Raw genomic sequence first — 16396 nt, 5'->3', positions numbered from 1 at the left:
AAAGAAAAAGAAGAAGAAAAAAAGAAGAAAGAAGAAGTCTAACTGCCACTGGGTTTCGGGTAACCGGTCTGCGAGGAAATGCTGACAGGGGTCACTGTGGCATAATCTTTCATTCAGCCCCAAAGCTGTCACATCCTCCCCAGATGTCTGAAACATAGATATAAATTTTCATTATCCGGCAGAATAGGGGCAGAGGTACACCAAATGATTTTTTTACCAATCAAATTATAGCTCATTGCCAGATTACGTGTAAACACTAATGTTGTGAAATTTTCTTCTGGTCATTTATCTACACTTATATGTAGTAACACTGCTGAAGTTGGAAAAAAAAAGGTTTTTCAAATTCAGTTACTGTTTTCATAATCACATAATCACATTGAAGACACATAAAAAGCTGAATAAAAAATCAATGCCACAACAAAATTCCTGCCTTTGGTACTATGTAACCAGCACATAAAATTATGCTGGTCTGCTTTAAATTAGGAACTGAGCCTTGCCCATCAAAACAGTGAGATCGCAACATCGTTTCAATAAAAGCAGAAAGGATGCATCCCTTTAAAATCCCCTGGAACAAATTTGTTTTACTAACGGTGTTGCATAAAACTAAAGCCTAGAATTTACAGAGAGGTTCAGAGGAGCTCAGTAAAAAATCAGCGCAATTTTGAGGTCTCCCTCGGAACCCTCCAAATCTCCGTGTTTTCCCCAGGCGGAAAGCCGTGCAGCGGAGGGCCGCGCTGCGGGGCGAGGGCCCCTGTGGGTGCGCACGTTCCCGGGAGCGCGGCTGCGRACGAGCAGCAGCAAAGCCAGGGCTCGGCTAACCCAGCGCTCCAGCTGACGCCCGAGCCCCGGCCAAGAACAACATGAGATGTCTGCTCCTTCAGCCGAGCAACTGTTGCAAACAGTTTACAGGTGAGGATGGAAATGTATTTAATATGGAAAGAAAAGCTGGCTTGTATCGTAATATTTTATGATCCGGCAAGGTGAATTCAACTAAGTATTAGAAATATCCAACTCTCCTAAATTCTAGGTGGTTAAGACTAGTATTGTATTTCAYGACCACGCTTGGTGACAATACCAGCTAGCTAATAAGATATTCTAAACAGATAAAATATTTGCTACAGGTGCCTGCTTTGCTGCCGTGTGGAGGTGTACGTTTTGTCCTCTGGCGCTGCTCTCTCTTCAACAGCATCAGTCAGCTCGGTGGTGGCTCCCTGCCCTCCATCGCCAGGAGGAAAGTCCTCCCCATTGCCCACTCGGACTATAAAAGGAGAGTTGTTGTTCTTCTGCTTTGTCTCCCAAAACAGGCAACAGTGGAATAACCTTTCTAGTGTATTTTTCTCATCAGATYGTGAGCAATCATTTGAGTAATAATTACAGTAAAAGATGAAGGAATATWTTTGCCGGTGACAATGCATGAACAGAGGGAAACTCACAGAAATGCTGTATTTCCTTTTCCTTGTATGCAAAACAAGGATATTAATATTTCTTTATGTCACAGGGAAGTCGTGAAGGAGGATCCGTGAAATGCCTCTGTAAAGGCTGGTATGCTCAGAAATGCAAAGCCTACAATACTATCTTGCTTATTATCTTGCTTTGGGACTGTACCAAACRCTCTACAAGACTGGATCACTGTCACCCTGTTATGATGAAAGATGTGCCTTTGGTTATGAAGTGCTCTGGAGACACCAGATTAGAGTTCAAAGGCTATTGCTTGCATTAGTAGTAAATGCAGGAATTCTAAAGCAAGGAGATATACTTAGTGTGAGCTTTTGCATATCACTTCGCTATTCTGCTCCACAATCGCTCTGCAGCAGTCGGAGCTACTGTTTGAATCTGAGCTCCATCGGAGTTGGAAGTTCGGGGCGTGTTTATGGGATAACGCAGATTCTTTTCTATTAACCGTCAGCAAACACTTTGTATATGTCACAAGCCCTCTGCTCCTTCCCAGAGATTGGAATTTGATGGAAGGAGGAAGAAAAACGCGACTATTGCAGCATCCTGTAAGATTTAATACATCCCTGGAAGGAGTGAAGCATGCTCAACTTCGACTGCAAACAGGAGATACAGAGGGAACTCAATATTCTTGTTTTATCTGGGAAATTCCACTTGGAGAGGGAGTTTTATGTATATCGAGAGCCATATTTCCTGGTGTAACACCCTAGGAATGGATTTCTCCTCTCTTGGATTCAGACAAAGCTGACTGAGCCAGTTTGGCCACCTCCCTAAAATGGTGCTCCCCACTGTCCAGCTRAAAAGTACCACATCAAAAGCTGCTCCAGCCAGAGAACATCAAGAAATCCATTTGGGCAAGACGTGTATAAACAGTCCCACCCCCAGATCACACTCCCCATGTCCAGGGACCTCTGTGTTGGGCCTACGGTTTTATTAAAAAATCCCACAACAGAATTCCTGCCTTTGGTACTATGTAACCAGCACATAAAATTATGCTGGTCTGCTTTAAATTAAAACAAAAGTTGTACCAGATAGGATCTCTGATACATATTGAGTTGCTTTCCTCATCTGAGATTCTTCCTCAAACAGCTAAAAACAATTAGGATAAATGAGTAGATATAAAGGTCAGCAGTACAAACAATTCTGGGAAAGCTAGATAGCTCACTGGATAGTTACTTTACTTCCGTTACCACAGAATGAATAGATACATGTCCAAATTCACTCGCAGCAATCTGATTAGAAAGATATTCAAAGTTCCTAAACAGCTTTTGTGGTTTCTTCTTTTTTTCCTAGCTGAATTGCCTCTATGCAGCAGATCCACCGCAGATTTGGCACGACCGAAGATCTTTTTTAGGAGAAACGCTTAGGGTGTTTTTGCCATTTTACGGCGGAGGGTGCAGACGCCCGTGCGGGAATACCACCATGGGGCATTCTGGCTCGGGAATGTCATTCCTTAGAACTATTAGTCATCTGCACAATATCTAATGACATCACTCGGGAAGGAAATAGAACAGGAGAAAAATCAATGGACAGCAGATACCTACCTATTATGAACTATAATTGTGCATTTACCAGTCTGCCAAGCCATAAATCTAGTAGTTTAAAACCCATTTTAGCATACGTTCATATATGTTAGGAGGCTATTAACACAGGGGTGAATTATAGCAAACAGGCTTCTAAGCAGAGGCAGGATATGTATTTTTTTAAATAATTATAGTGTTCAACACTGTAGTTAAGACTCTGAAGGGTTTTGTATTCCACCAGCTTTTATCCCTAACCAATCACAATGGCAAAGAATAAATCCTCTTAGGTTGCAACTTTCCATGCCTGATCTCATTCTTCATAGTAAGTATTGATCATGGGGGGCAATCTGCAACTCCCTAATTAGGAAAAACTAGGAAATAATGATTGTAGGGGGTTAGGGCCATACTGGGTTCCCACTGAAGTGAGTGGAAGCCCTTTCACTGGTATTATTTYGTATTGGATGAAACCATTTAAGATTCTGTACTCCAAAATGGAGCGGTTAGAAAAGCCTGAATTAGGCCTCCAGAGCTCTTTAGAGGAGTGTTTTCTTTGACCAATAGAAAGCGTTAATAATTTAGGCTGGTGAAGGCAAGAGTCGTTACAAATAGCACATAGCTGCAAGTAGCACGGACAGATCATTAGCAATCATGCAAATACTTTACTGTGGTAGCTCAGAAAAAACCCTTGTTCTCATACCAGCGGTCTGTCATGTAAGGAATCTTTAATAGGTTTTGTATGAGCAAACAATAATGATTTTGGTCAAAAAAATTCAGGTTTTAAAATACTCATTATGATGAGGAATTCATGGGAAATGGATTTTAAAACACCAGAAAGACTTACTAATGATAGAGAACAGATACCCACAGAAATTAGCACATGGTCACAGTACCAACCAGAAAAGAAAAGAAAAAGAAAAAGTTCATGAAAAACTCAAAGTTAGATTTAATATTATATCCCTCATTCACCCAGTCGAGCCTACCATAAATACCAAAGCGCTTTGGACAGTGTATATATAGTGCTGCTTATGTGCATGGGTCTTGTTCCTTATTGAATTGATGGACTTGGGTTCAGCCCTACTAGTCCCATAAAATGTATGTTGCAGTCCCTAAATACATTAGTATTGATATACAGTGAAATACAAAACCACCCGCTTCGATTTTCCTCAGACTCTAGCCCATATACATCATACTTTAGAATTTCTTTAATAATAAATGCATATTCTACATAGTTTTCTGTCAAAATAGCATTTTTTTTCTGGATGATGTAATGAATTACTTAAATTCCGAACAAAGATAATTTAGCACTTCTGGGAAACAAGTTTCTGCCTCTGCGAGGCCCAGCGTACTGGACTTAATCAGTTTTGAGTCAAACTCCTAAAAATTACAAAGAAATTCCAAAACTTCAGGTTGRTTTTAACCCAATTCTTTCTTCTGTATTTCTTTTACAATGTTTTTCTGCACTCAGTGATTTTGCCAGCACGTATCATTTCTTCCTGCTAGTCATGAAAGGGTGCTAATTAATGCATTCGCAATCAGATGAAACTTCAAAAATTCAAACACAATTTTAAAGATGTTACAATGTGGGAAGCACATCAATTAATGGTGGAACTAAAAGTATCTCATAGATACATAAATAATGCAGGAAAAAAGGGTTGGGGAAATACCTCCAGTTTTAGCATACACTGCTATGGCCCTTCAGAGGAGGGTGTTGTACTAACTCAAGTGCTGTGGYGCATGCTATAAAACCAGACATTTGCAAAAAGCATAATACTTATCTTCATTGCAGCACTCCCTTTACGTAGGGTAGGAAAAAAAAGAGAAATGCTACTATAAATTTCACTGCTGCTGGAGGTAAGTGCCTGATTTTAGCGACAGCCACTCTGTTGTGCTGCTGTTACATAATCTTGGTGTTTGCACGGCAGGCCCAAGCACGCAGCCTCCCAGTACGCCCAGCCTCTTCCTCCCTTTATGCTTATCACAGATTAATGATGTGGGACAGGGCCCAGGGCCGGCAACATGTGCATGAACTCAGTTTCCACATGGTTAGCCAGAATATGAATGCTTGCTTTTGGGGCCAACCATTTAATAACGATAAATATTTACTTGGAATATGTGAATTCCTAAGCTCATTTTGCAGCTATAGCAATTGCATTGCTGAAAAAGTCTTTCTCTTATAGATGGTTCTTTGTCAAAGATACCATCTAGTTTCTCAGTTTTGCTTTTTCATTAAAATGTAATAGGAAGAGTTGTTAACTGGACATGTGGATCCTCAGTGCCAGAATTTTGTAAGCCAAGCCAAATGTATTTAGAAGCCTTAAGATAGGTTTAGGAGCCTAATTTTATGCATTCATTTCTAAAAACTTTTGGCTGCTTTTCATAACAGTTAGCTTTGCTTTCTTCCCAAATGTGAATCCTACCCGGAAAATCATTTCACAGTTTTTTCAGTCCCTGCCTCAAGCAGGAAAATCCCCGGGATTACTGCAGCATCTGTTCATATCAACAGCCACCTCTGCATCACACTGTGGTGCGGCACCCCTTCGATCGGGCCGTGTCGAGACCGTTTCACAGCCATAACGTATGTGGGAAGTATAATCGATATTTTTGTAATACACAGTCCCAAAGCTTACTATTTGCTCTCTTTCCAAAGCACACTATGAGCTAACCACAACAAGCTTTTTCTTAGGAGCCAGGTTCACAGGCTGAGAGGCTGATTCTGCAGAACCTGGATGCACCGAGCAATTGAAACGTTGTACGATGGCACAAAATGCCGTATGTGAAGCTGGYGCTGGAAGGAGAAATATTTTACCTAAATAGACACCAATATGAAAACCTTGGCTTGTGCTCCCTCATTACTGAACTGCTCCTGAAATATGAATTGTTAAAATATGTATACATAGAAGTAAGGAGTTTGATCCAAATCCCACTGAAAGACTCCTGTTGACTTCAGTGGGCTTCAGATTCGCCCCACGCTGTAAGGGATGGCAAACGTGGGATACRAACAGCACCATCTTCAGTGTGCAGGCCTGCCTGGCTTGTGGGATACTATTGCTATTAGTRTATTACTGAAATTAGAAATTAAACAAAACAGAGTGGTATCTAGTATTTCCAGTAGGTACAAAAATACAAATTCTGGCTTACTCCAATCTTTCCCAATCGCTGATCTGGGAAACAGTCTTTGTACTTTCCTCCAACTCCCCCAGACTCCCAAACTCATTCCAATTCTTTCTAAATTAGCTACAAAGCCCTTGAGCACAGATCAAGTTTTAAGAAGTGCTCAGCCTTTTGGCACTTTCTGTTCCTTTTCAGATCATTTGGATAGTTTCACTATTTGCTGGCCTGCTTTCAGTAGTGGTTTGCAGGTTTTTGTATTCAGAATTGTAAATAATTATGCTCCGCAGTCACAGATTCATCTTCCACATTCTTTTCAGGAAGAGAGATGCCAAATCATTTCCTGTTTTCTAAATATAAATGATAAATGCCCATATTTGACATAGCTTTTAGTAGTTTTCATTTTGGAAACTTTCCTGATGCTTTTTTTTTTCCTTTCAATGAATGATATATAAGGTGTTGTGTTTTATTGTGTGAATATTTCAGTGTGCTGCTTCAGCAAGCAGAATCTTTTTCTGATGTTCTTTTATTCTAGAGAGTCAAAATGGTTTGCCAGTTGGAGGATTTAATATCATAATACAGGGCAGGAAGCAAGTAAAGCTATGTGACAGACCAGACACTGCTTGTGTCTTGAGCGCAGTGAAGGACAATAATTATCACTCCACRGGGAGCGATTAGGCTCACTGAAGCTTGAGTGATTACTCTTTTCTTTGCTGACCGTATAATCAGACCTGGAACTCTGAAGTTATGCACAATTCTTAAAAGGCAAAATTTTAGTGAAAGCACAATCAGCCAATTCCAAAAGCAGCAACACTACATTCCTGCTATTTAGCCCTCTTTATATTATATATATTAAAAAAAAATGCAATTGCTACAATCGGTGCAACACTGTCTAAATAATCAGCAGGAGAAAGAGAGTAATAGGACATCAGCTGGAATAGGAAGGAGCAGCAGTCAATACTAATAAAAAGTCATTATTTGCCAGCACTATGCTGCAGGTTGCACAGATTTGTCTTAGGAAGTATGTGCAAAAGAAGAGAATGGGACTATCTTTGGTGCCAGCCTTGGCAAAACGCTCGACAAATGCTAGCATTTTTCAGTAGCAATCTGTGTAATGAAGAGAACAGGCCAAAAAATATTGGTGAGAATGAGAAAAGTAACCAAAATAACCTTTCCACTTACAAGAATCAGTAAAACAGGCCAGTTTGCTTCCAGGATCTTTTGTTCCTATAAAACCTATTATTTGTTCGATAACTTAAAGATAAGAATTGGGAACGTGATTGTTCATGGGAAGTCAAAATGTTCCCATTCACCCATTTCTTTAGCCAATGTATTGAGTAAAAAGCATAGCCCGCACCAGAGAATAAATGTATCGCTTTTACCACTTGCCCTTAGCTCACTTCCTTCTGACAACAAATCTAAGGTTAGCAGATAAGATTATACCCCATCTGCTCTGTTTTAGAGTGACAGGTGTATACCTTTCAAAAGCCAAAATGCAAAAGCTCTCATTCAGGTCAAAGGCTGGTAGGGCTATGTTTACAATAACTTTTTTTTTCAGGGATACGGAGAGTATTTTAGCYGCCCTGTAAACTCCTAGTCAGGCCCTGAACACACTCGGAAGATAAGTCGGTCCGTTATCGGTAAGATCAGAACGGGGTTCACGTAGCCGCCAAGCACCGTGCTGCAGKCTCTCCTTGGCTCCTTGAACCACGCTGAAATCACGATCACAGTCTGTGAGCCTGCAAGAGGGCACTCAAACAGTCCTGGGCCAAGATTAGAAGAGTTCATAGGGAACATAATATTTGGCCAGTTTAAAATACTTGACAAGTTAGACTGGGGCAGGAGTGGGGGCACTTCATATTGGGATGAAGCCGCTAGTATTTCTGTTGACTCCGGAGAGACTCAGGCCATGGCTTTCAACCCCAATTTCTAAGAGTTCCTCTGGCAAATAATCACACTCTCAAGTCTCAGTCAAACACACGTAGGTAGGTAGACAACATGCATTTGTCTGATGTCTTCAGTTAGGGCCTTAGCGACAGGCAGGGAGAGAATGTAGCTAGTTACTGCAAAAAGGTTGATAAAATTCATCTCATACTCCTCCTTGCCCCTCTCTTTTTTTCAGTTCAGCAGCTAAAGCTGTTTGAGTGAAAAAAGATTCTAAGCTCTGTTTAGGTGAGTAACAAACTGTGCTACTGTTTCATTCTTCTTTTGCCATTAACTCCTTTAGGGTATAGCTGGCAGTCCTCTCATTTCAGCCTGCTCACCATATGTGCGTGTGCTCATGCTTTCTCTCCTACTAATTGCTTCTCTTTGACAATATCGTCTGTACGCGCACACCATATTGCTGTTTTTATCACTCTAAGCCTATTAATGGCCAGACTTACAGTTCCCAAAGGAATTAATATTAACCAGCTCTCTAAATATTGTTCGTGTCTCTCAAAAACTCCTGTCTTTTGGAGCCTGACTCTGGCTGTTTGCGATCAGATTGCTGTATTTCATTCTCTGGGCCTGGAGTCTTAACTTCTGAAAGTGCAGATCAACAAAATTTATGAGAGTAATATTAATATCTAGGAAAGGCCAAACTTAGGAAAAGTAAACAACTCTTTCGTCTTAGCTGTTTGCTTACCTAGGGTCAAAATCTGCCCTCAGCTATACATGTGCAAGTTCAGCAGGTCCCAGACATACAGATTTCTGTGGAAAGAATTTGGCCTTAGATGACTTCAGAGGTTTCTTTGTCAATCCAGTTTCCCAGAGAACACTGAACACTCCTACAAGAGGTTATAGTTTACTATTCCAAAGAAAAACAGTTGTAAGTAGATACTTATTTACTAGTATTTAGAGAATGTGACAGGATTTCGCCTAGGAATTCTATATCCATAGTTAGTCTAAAAAAAGTATCAACACGCCACTCTCAAACGGTCCTCATACTGCGGGGAACCATGCAAGGCAGATGACAAATGTKCAGCAGATGACACAAAGATGTGATTCACTGTAATTCCTAGCAAGAAAACTACTCTTAAGAATAAATAGCACTCCATGTAATTTGAAGCAAGAGAATACCAGCTAGCAGATGATTATGTTCCCCATGGAACCAACATGAAATTAATATAATCTAAGTGGCTTAAATCAATTTTATCCTATGACTCTGTGCTGGGAGACAGAAGAGGAGGATTTAAGATGCCATCCATGTCGTAGTGGTTCCTGCTGGGTAATTTAGATGCCTGTAGCACGCTGGCTTTGCAAACCCCATCCTGGGGCTGCTCACCCCACGCGCTCTAGGAGGAGCTGGGGCACCTCACTCAAGGCTGTAGATTTTGCTGCAGGAAAGCTGTTGCTGGAGCCAGATGCTTAATGATTAGATGCTGAAAACCTCACTGTTGCAGCACCTAAATCCTTTTGTGAATCTGGGTTTACATCCAAGAACATTTTATGATCTCTTGCTATTTTTAATCTCTTGTTGCTCTTATTTAGCATAAATGCCAAGCTTACAGGAAGACTGACTGGCCAGGGATTGGCATCAAGATCTCAGCCTCTCTCTCATCAGGTACAGTGTTTCACTCCMGGCCTCACATTTTCACAGGGTGTTGGAAAGCTGGACAAACAGGTTACAGAGATGGTTCTTGGCTTCAAACTCCACCATGAAAGTGCTGTGCAACAGGGATAGTTTGCATCCCAGTTGCCACGGGGTAAGTGTTAGAGGGGTGAGGAGAAGGCACGCTGCAAAGATGGCTCGCTGTGAAAGTATGTAAGCCTTACTGTTTTCAAGGATACACACAGGAGTCATCTCTTCAGCAGGATTTCCTCTCATACTGGGGCTGTAGCGTATCAACTACTGACAAGATTTTTTTTTATTGGAAGACAGCTTCCAGGAGTTGTGCCATCAGAGACYGTGGCTTATCACGAGAGCAAGGAAGCTGTTTAGGAGGGGAGAGAGGGCCTCTCCRTTTTTAATACGGAGCCTAATTCTTGCCATGTCCTTCGCTTTACAGATAGGTGTATCAATACAAACTTTGTTCCGCTGATTGGTTTATGCGCTGCATTAAAAATTAGACATCAATATTTTATTTGAAGTCTATGTGATGTAAGAAATTACTTGAGGGGGCGCGAGGATGACATCAGTTTTGCCTGTACTTTCTCTCAGCAATAAGGCAGTGACTCACGCGGATGCTACACGTTGCTTAACTCTCTTGAGCCGAAACACAAACAGGAGAAAGGCATCTCAAAACAGAGGCAGGTCTAAACCCAGCTATTTCAGATGAACTGATGCCTTGACCAGCACTGAATTTTCTCTGGTTTTCGTTTTAGAAGAACAGATAGGAAAGCTTTGCCCATACAGTTACAGATTCCTAGGGGACAAAGTGGGGGCTTAAGGTTAGCATGTGCCTTGCTGACTCCCGCCACTGTTAGGAAAGCAAGCTGCAATGAGAATCAACTGGAAATTAATTGTACTCTGATGTAAGAGTTTTCAAAGGTGGAAGTTATTTTGTATGAGCTGGTTTACATGTATACAGGAATAACTTTGCATGTAAATACAGCAGCAGAAGTGGAAGAGAYGGGAAGGACAAACTGACACTAACTCATAAAAAGGAATAAAACCGTAACTATTTGTGGTGGCAAGAGGAGAGAATCAGGCTCYGACTTGTCCCAGTCTGGTGGAAATTTTGTGAGAAAAGCTCAAAATCCAACACAGTTGATAGCTATCAGGCCCAAGATCAAATCAGCCTCAATCAACCTCGCGCTGTACCCCAGCCAGCGCTGGAGGCTGCTCCGAATGTCGCCTGCTCAGCCCATCTCCACGCTGSGCTCTCATGCCGGAGAATGAAATTTCAGAGGCACTTTGCCGACGAGGACGTGGGCATGGGCCTGCTTCGGTGTGTGGTCCGCCCGGCGTGCAGGCTGCTCACTTTCATCCACGCTGGACCTTTCACTTGACTTTTGACCTTCACTTGGCACTGTCCTGTCATTTCCTCGCTTTCACAAATTTTAGCCTCTCACTTGACCTGTGACCTGTGACCTTTCACTTGACCTTTGATCTCATAAATTCTGGAAGCTCATACACGCGATCGCAGAACAAATAAACCAAGCGGCCGCGAGGCGCTGCGCCCGAGCGGAGCCGAGGGGCCGAGGCGGACGGGGCAGCCCGGTGGACACGTCCTTTTGTCCCGGGCAGGACCGGCGCGCAGTCAGCGCGAWGCGCGTTGGCCTCTGCTTTGGCCGTGCCCCAGGGCTGGCGTGCTGTGTGAGAGGGGCGAGAGCCGCGGGATTACACAGCCTCTAACTTTGCTAGCGACAAAATATACTGCTCCACAGATCGTCATCCACAAGCGTGCGCAAACCCTGACTTGTGAAATCCTGGGAGGTTCTTATCAAACCAAATCACCCAAATACCTCGAAGCCTGTTGCTGTGGGCTTTGGATCCTCATCACGGGAGGAATCAAACAAGGCTCCCCTGAGCCTTTTCCCCCTCATGGTTAATTCTCGTCCTGAAGGCTTCAAACACAAAGCCACGCTCAGCCGCCAACGTGGCATGACAGTGTACAACAAGGAAACTCATGATACTTCAACCGCGTGAGATAACGTTCTCAGCTGCGAACAGTTTTGTCTTTATCAAATCTATAGCAGGATATCCCTATAGGAGTGCAACAACAGTGACAAAGAATATGGCCAAATGAATTTAACAACTTTGCAAAATAAATGGATTTCATGAGAAAAGCCAYAGCAAAGATGAAATCTCACAGTCAAATAAGTATTGTGGTTTTAATTTAGGGTAAAGTCTTCAAAAAGACTTGAAGTGTGTAGATCGTTATACATGAGTGACCTAAAAGCATGCAGCCCTATTAATGGCCTAGCCATTTGTTCTGTCTCCTGCGCTCGTTCTTTTCAGCAGTCTTCAGATGAGAAACGCAGGCATTATGTGAACAACTCATCACAGCACTGCTAAGCCAAAGCTAACCTGAAGCTGCATATTCTCTCCTCCTCCCCTAGGCAGAGGAAAGGATAGAGGTCAGAAAAATCTCTAAAAGAGAAAACAAGGACACTTCAGTGCCTTGAAAGCAGAGCAGCTTCTCTCTTCGRTATTGGAAGGGCCTAAAACAGAGCAAGTAGCGAAAGCAGCTCCTATGTAGAGTGTAATTGTACATGAGTAGGAAGCAAGGTGACATGGGCAATAGACAGAAGCAGTGCCAATCTGCCAATGTATTGCAGAGGGCATCTCTAACAAAAAAGAGCTGGAGGACCATGATTTACTGTGACATACAATGTAATGAACCAGTGCTTGCTGTCACTTTACTTAAATTCAGTGTGATTTTACATTTTGGAAGCAAACTCTTTTAAATTCATGGAAAGAAAGACTATGCAGAGAAAGCAACTAAACAGGGAGAATGATCAAATCTTTGTATTCCTTTAGGTATAGCCAAAGATTTCAAAGTTTAAGATGAAATTTTGCATATCACATGAATCAAAGGTCTCACTGCACAAAAGGAAAAGTGTTCCTCGCTTAGAGGTGATCAGTTTTCGTGTGACTTTCAAATATAAACTCATTTTGCAAAGTAATAAAGTATATACGTTGCATTTCCAGCAACGTAGTCTCTTCATTAGCTTTGGCTAGTGCAGCAAAGCAAGTAAATCTTCTGAGCTGCTGGTGCTGTTCCTCCCTCATACAAAGCTGGCAGTATACCAAGCCCTGAAGAAGTTTCAGCATCCTAGTCCACAGAGAGCTGGAGATCACTGAAAGTTAAGTGTTTGTAACAGTAACTCATAGCAGGAATGCAGTCTACGCAGTTTGCTCTAGCAACACAAGAAGCTCCAAAGGTCGGCGGTTGCTTCAAGTAACCTGACTGCTGCTTTGCAATACAACCAGGTGGTTATTCAAGCACACTGCACATCTGGCTGTGCAAACTTGTGCTGAAGACCACAMAACACTTGCATTTATTCCAGTTCTTCTCTCACATCATTTTCAGCTATCTTCCATTTTGTCTGGAAATGTCAAGAATGAGATATTGAAAGCAAAAGACAAGTGATAGGAGTTGGAGAAAGATTACTCTTACATAGGGCAATTTTCCAACTGCACTTATTTAATATTTTCATTAGTAATCTTAGCATAGAAATTAGGTGTGTGTAAACAAAACGTGTTTTTAGCACCGATTTGAGAAACACTGTGAATAGAGGTGAGGATTAGAGTATTTTATATGAAGAACTGGATGCCCTTCAAAGCTGATATAGTAGAAATGGGATGATATTTAATAGTACAAACAGCATGTTGCCTGTTATAAACTAAAACCTGGCCTTTACCCTTTAGAACTGAGAAAGACTCATGTACTGGTTCTTACGGAGGACTACGTGGTATCAGTGAGACACACCTTGATAAGGGGAAGAGTATATCTAGGATGAATTAAGTAAAGAGATTGTTCACTCTATTACGCAAGGCATCACTGAGACCTTAGGGACATTAGGTACAAYGTAGTCACCCACCCCCAATAAAATAAGGCTGGAGCAGGTTCACAACAGGGTTACTTGGATAGACCATCTATGAGAGGGAAYGAAAGGAGTCTGGATTGTTTAGTTTAGGAAAACACAAGAACCTGGCAATTCTTATCCAGGTCGGCTTCCCACCAGCCTCAATGGGAATAAAGGCTGACGATTTCCTGACGTTATTGAAGGTTTTGTCTTAGAATACAATGGGAGCAGGATCAGATCTTGAAAAAGAAAAATAGAATTGGACCCAAAGGAGTCAGGGCTGGGAAAGCCCCAGCGCTTTCTGGTTGGAACTGAGCAGGGCTATGAAAGTCCAATAAAACTCATATTGAAATATGAGCTAAAAGAAGTGCRTATCACTGAATTAGGTTGGTCAAGACAATTAATTAAGTGCTGTATGTATGTATTTTTAAACATTCTTTAATTTAGTGTTCATATGCTTATATTTTTTTCTTGTGATTAAATATGTTTGTAGAAGTATCTTGCCTACACAAATGGAGTAGTAAGGAGCCTGAGCAACTTTTTCCCACACTTTAAGTTCAGAAGGTTCTTTCAGTACAGTGTCAAAACACTGGAATTCCATTTCCTGTCGCTAATTTAAATGACTAGCTTACCAGTGTTTTACTGTCTATATATTTATCAAGCAGAAGGTAAATTATTTTGTTAGACATACAGATATTTCCACAGTAAATCTCAGGAGTTCATATTTATGGAAACCCAGAGGAAGAGCCCATGGAGGCCCATTTAAAGTCTGTAAGCACCTGAATTTTGTTTGTCTTTTTAAAGCTTCCTAAATATCCTCAAAATCCACTTTCATCCCCAGACAAATAAGGAATCATTGGTCAGGACTTCTAGGCCCAGAGCAACTAGAATCTAAAGGCTATGATGCACATCTRTATTCTTGTTTCTCCTAATACTTAAAAGAAAGAATTTTTGCCACACAAATACACAAATGCACCTCTTGCAGCCAGGCTCTGTAATTACTGCATTTCGAACCTATGTAGAAGTATTTCTTGCAGAATGGACAATTAAAACTTTTAGACCTACACTATCCAAACCCACAGGCTGGATGAACATTGGGAAGCTGGTGACTAAAACCTAATGGCAATGTTGGCTAGCGGAAGAAGAGCATGAGATTTAGCAAATCCATCCAACTGCTTACATCCCGCCGGGGCAACGTGGTCGTCCTCCTGCAGAGGAGGAGCAACACCGCTTGCACGGCTATCAGCGGACAAAAGCGTATGTCTTCTGGAGGCAGGACCGCAAAGGTCTGGGGACGCAACGACCACCTCCAAAACCGATCAGATATTCTTGACTCAATTATTTAAGCAGGAATATCTGGTTCTTTGAAAACACTGAGCATCTCTGTAGAAAGCAGGAACACAAGGTGATGTCATTAGGTAATTTTAATCATTCAAGCATGTCTTGAAGGACAACCTAAGTGAAGAGATACCTGAAAGTTTTCTCTTGGGTCATCCGCAGAGCTTAAGACCTTCCCCTCCTCAGAGCCAGGGAGGGCACGGGGAGGTCATGGAGGTGGGCGCGCAGGAGAGCGCGAGCGATGGCTCAGCCACGGCGCACGGCATCTCGAGCCCTCTGCGCGTCCAGCGAGCCGCCCCCGGCGCGGGAGCTGCCGCCTGCTGCGGGGCCCCTGCCCGCCGCGGTGCCCGCGCCCGGCTCGCCGGAGCTGCGCCTCGCCGCAGCACCGATGGGAAGTGCAAATCAGGTAATGAAACCGCCGTGTTTTGTTCTGTGCGGGCCTGGACTGTTTCAGCCAGGAGCAATGTGAGCAGCCACAGGTGTTGCACTAAATAAAGTAATAGAAAGTGTCTAAACTGTAACAGTGGAAGCCCTGTTTCAAAAATCCTTGTCTGCTTTTTATTAATAGCCAGATTCCTTTCTATCAGCAGTCACAACTGCGTTTACCTTATTTTTCAGCAGAAATATTTTGATAAGAAAAGATCTACTAAAAATTACTACTGCTTTTGGGGTCAGTTTGTACTCGAATAAGCTTTCAATCTTTTCACAGAAGGGGAGAACATAAACTTGCGATTCAGAAGAGAGAGGAAACCAGGGGTTACAGAGGTTGGGAGGCCAAGTAGTCTGCACCAGACCCCCTCCGTCAAGGCAAAAACTTGGCAGGATAACTAGAAACAGACCAACCCTCCATCCAAGGGTTCACCAGCGCTAACATAATTAGCTGGAATAAAACTAATATTCTAGTGTTAAATTTCACCTCAGCGCAGAGCCGCGGTTATTAGGGAGAGCCCGGCAAGAATGAGAAAAGATGTGTTTCATTTCAGGCGTTTGCACGGCGCGGGGGAGCGCTCGCGGGGTTATTTCCTCCCGGGCACGGTCGGACACGCCGGGCGAGGGCGGCCGCAGCGGCTGCCGGGCAGAGCCCCTCCGGGGCGATGCGTCGCTCGGCTGCCTGGAGCGCCTGGCAAGGCACGGCACACCGAAATCCTGGGAAAAGAACCACAGATACATCGGAAAAAATGTCGAGCAGGAAATGTTTGACCACCGTTACATCACGAGATATCAAAAGAATTTCGCATTGGCTCCTTCCTTCGCTGGGGGGAGCAGGGCGTCCTCGGCTCGAGAACGGAACGGCCCCGGAGGCCCTGCCGGAAARGAGAAGGAAGGAAAACAAAAGACACCCCGAAGTCTGAGCAGCAGCAAACACCCTTCGAGTCCCCCTAATTAGTGGAAAATCCTCTCGGAGGACAGGCAGCGAGTATCGGTGCCGGGAGGGTGGGTAAACAACATTAGCGATCCGCGAACAGCGCGCGGGAAATTCCAGCTATGCGATGAGCTGCCGCCCTAGCGAGCAGCCCCTT

At 42.9% G+C, this 16396-nt stretch overlaps 1 protein-coding gene and 1 long non-coding RNA gene across 2 annotated transcripts in view; one reads left to right on the top strand and one right to left on the bottom strand.

Moving 5' to 3' along the window:
- Window positions 1-16396, bottom strand: part of MECOM (MDS1 and EVI1 complex locus) — a 384872-nt gene that overhangs the window by 92405 nt on the left and 276071 nt on the right. The window lies entirely within an intron of this gene.
- Window positions 16041-16396, top strand: part of LOC146585815 (uncharacterized) — a 2888-nt gene continuing 2532 nt past the window's right edge. The window contains exon 1 of the long non-coding RNA XR_014897923.1: window positions 16041-16310. This is a non-coding gene — a long non-coding RNA (uncharacterized LOC146585815). The remainder of the gene's footprint in view (window positions 16311-16396) is intronic.

The sequence above is a fragment of the Rhea americana genome, unplaced genomic scaffold (assembly GCF_003343005.1).
Source record: "Rhea americana isolate MKP2758 unplaced genomic scaffold, rheAme1 scaffold_76, whole genome shotgun sequence".
Taxonomy (NCBI): domain Eukaryota; kingdom Metazoa; phylum Chordata; class Aves; order Rheiformes; family Rheidae; genus Rhea; species Rhea americana.
The sequence above is the reverse complement of the archived record's forward strand: the minus strand, read 5'-3'. Positions and strand labels throughout refer to the sequence as shown.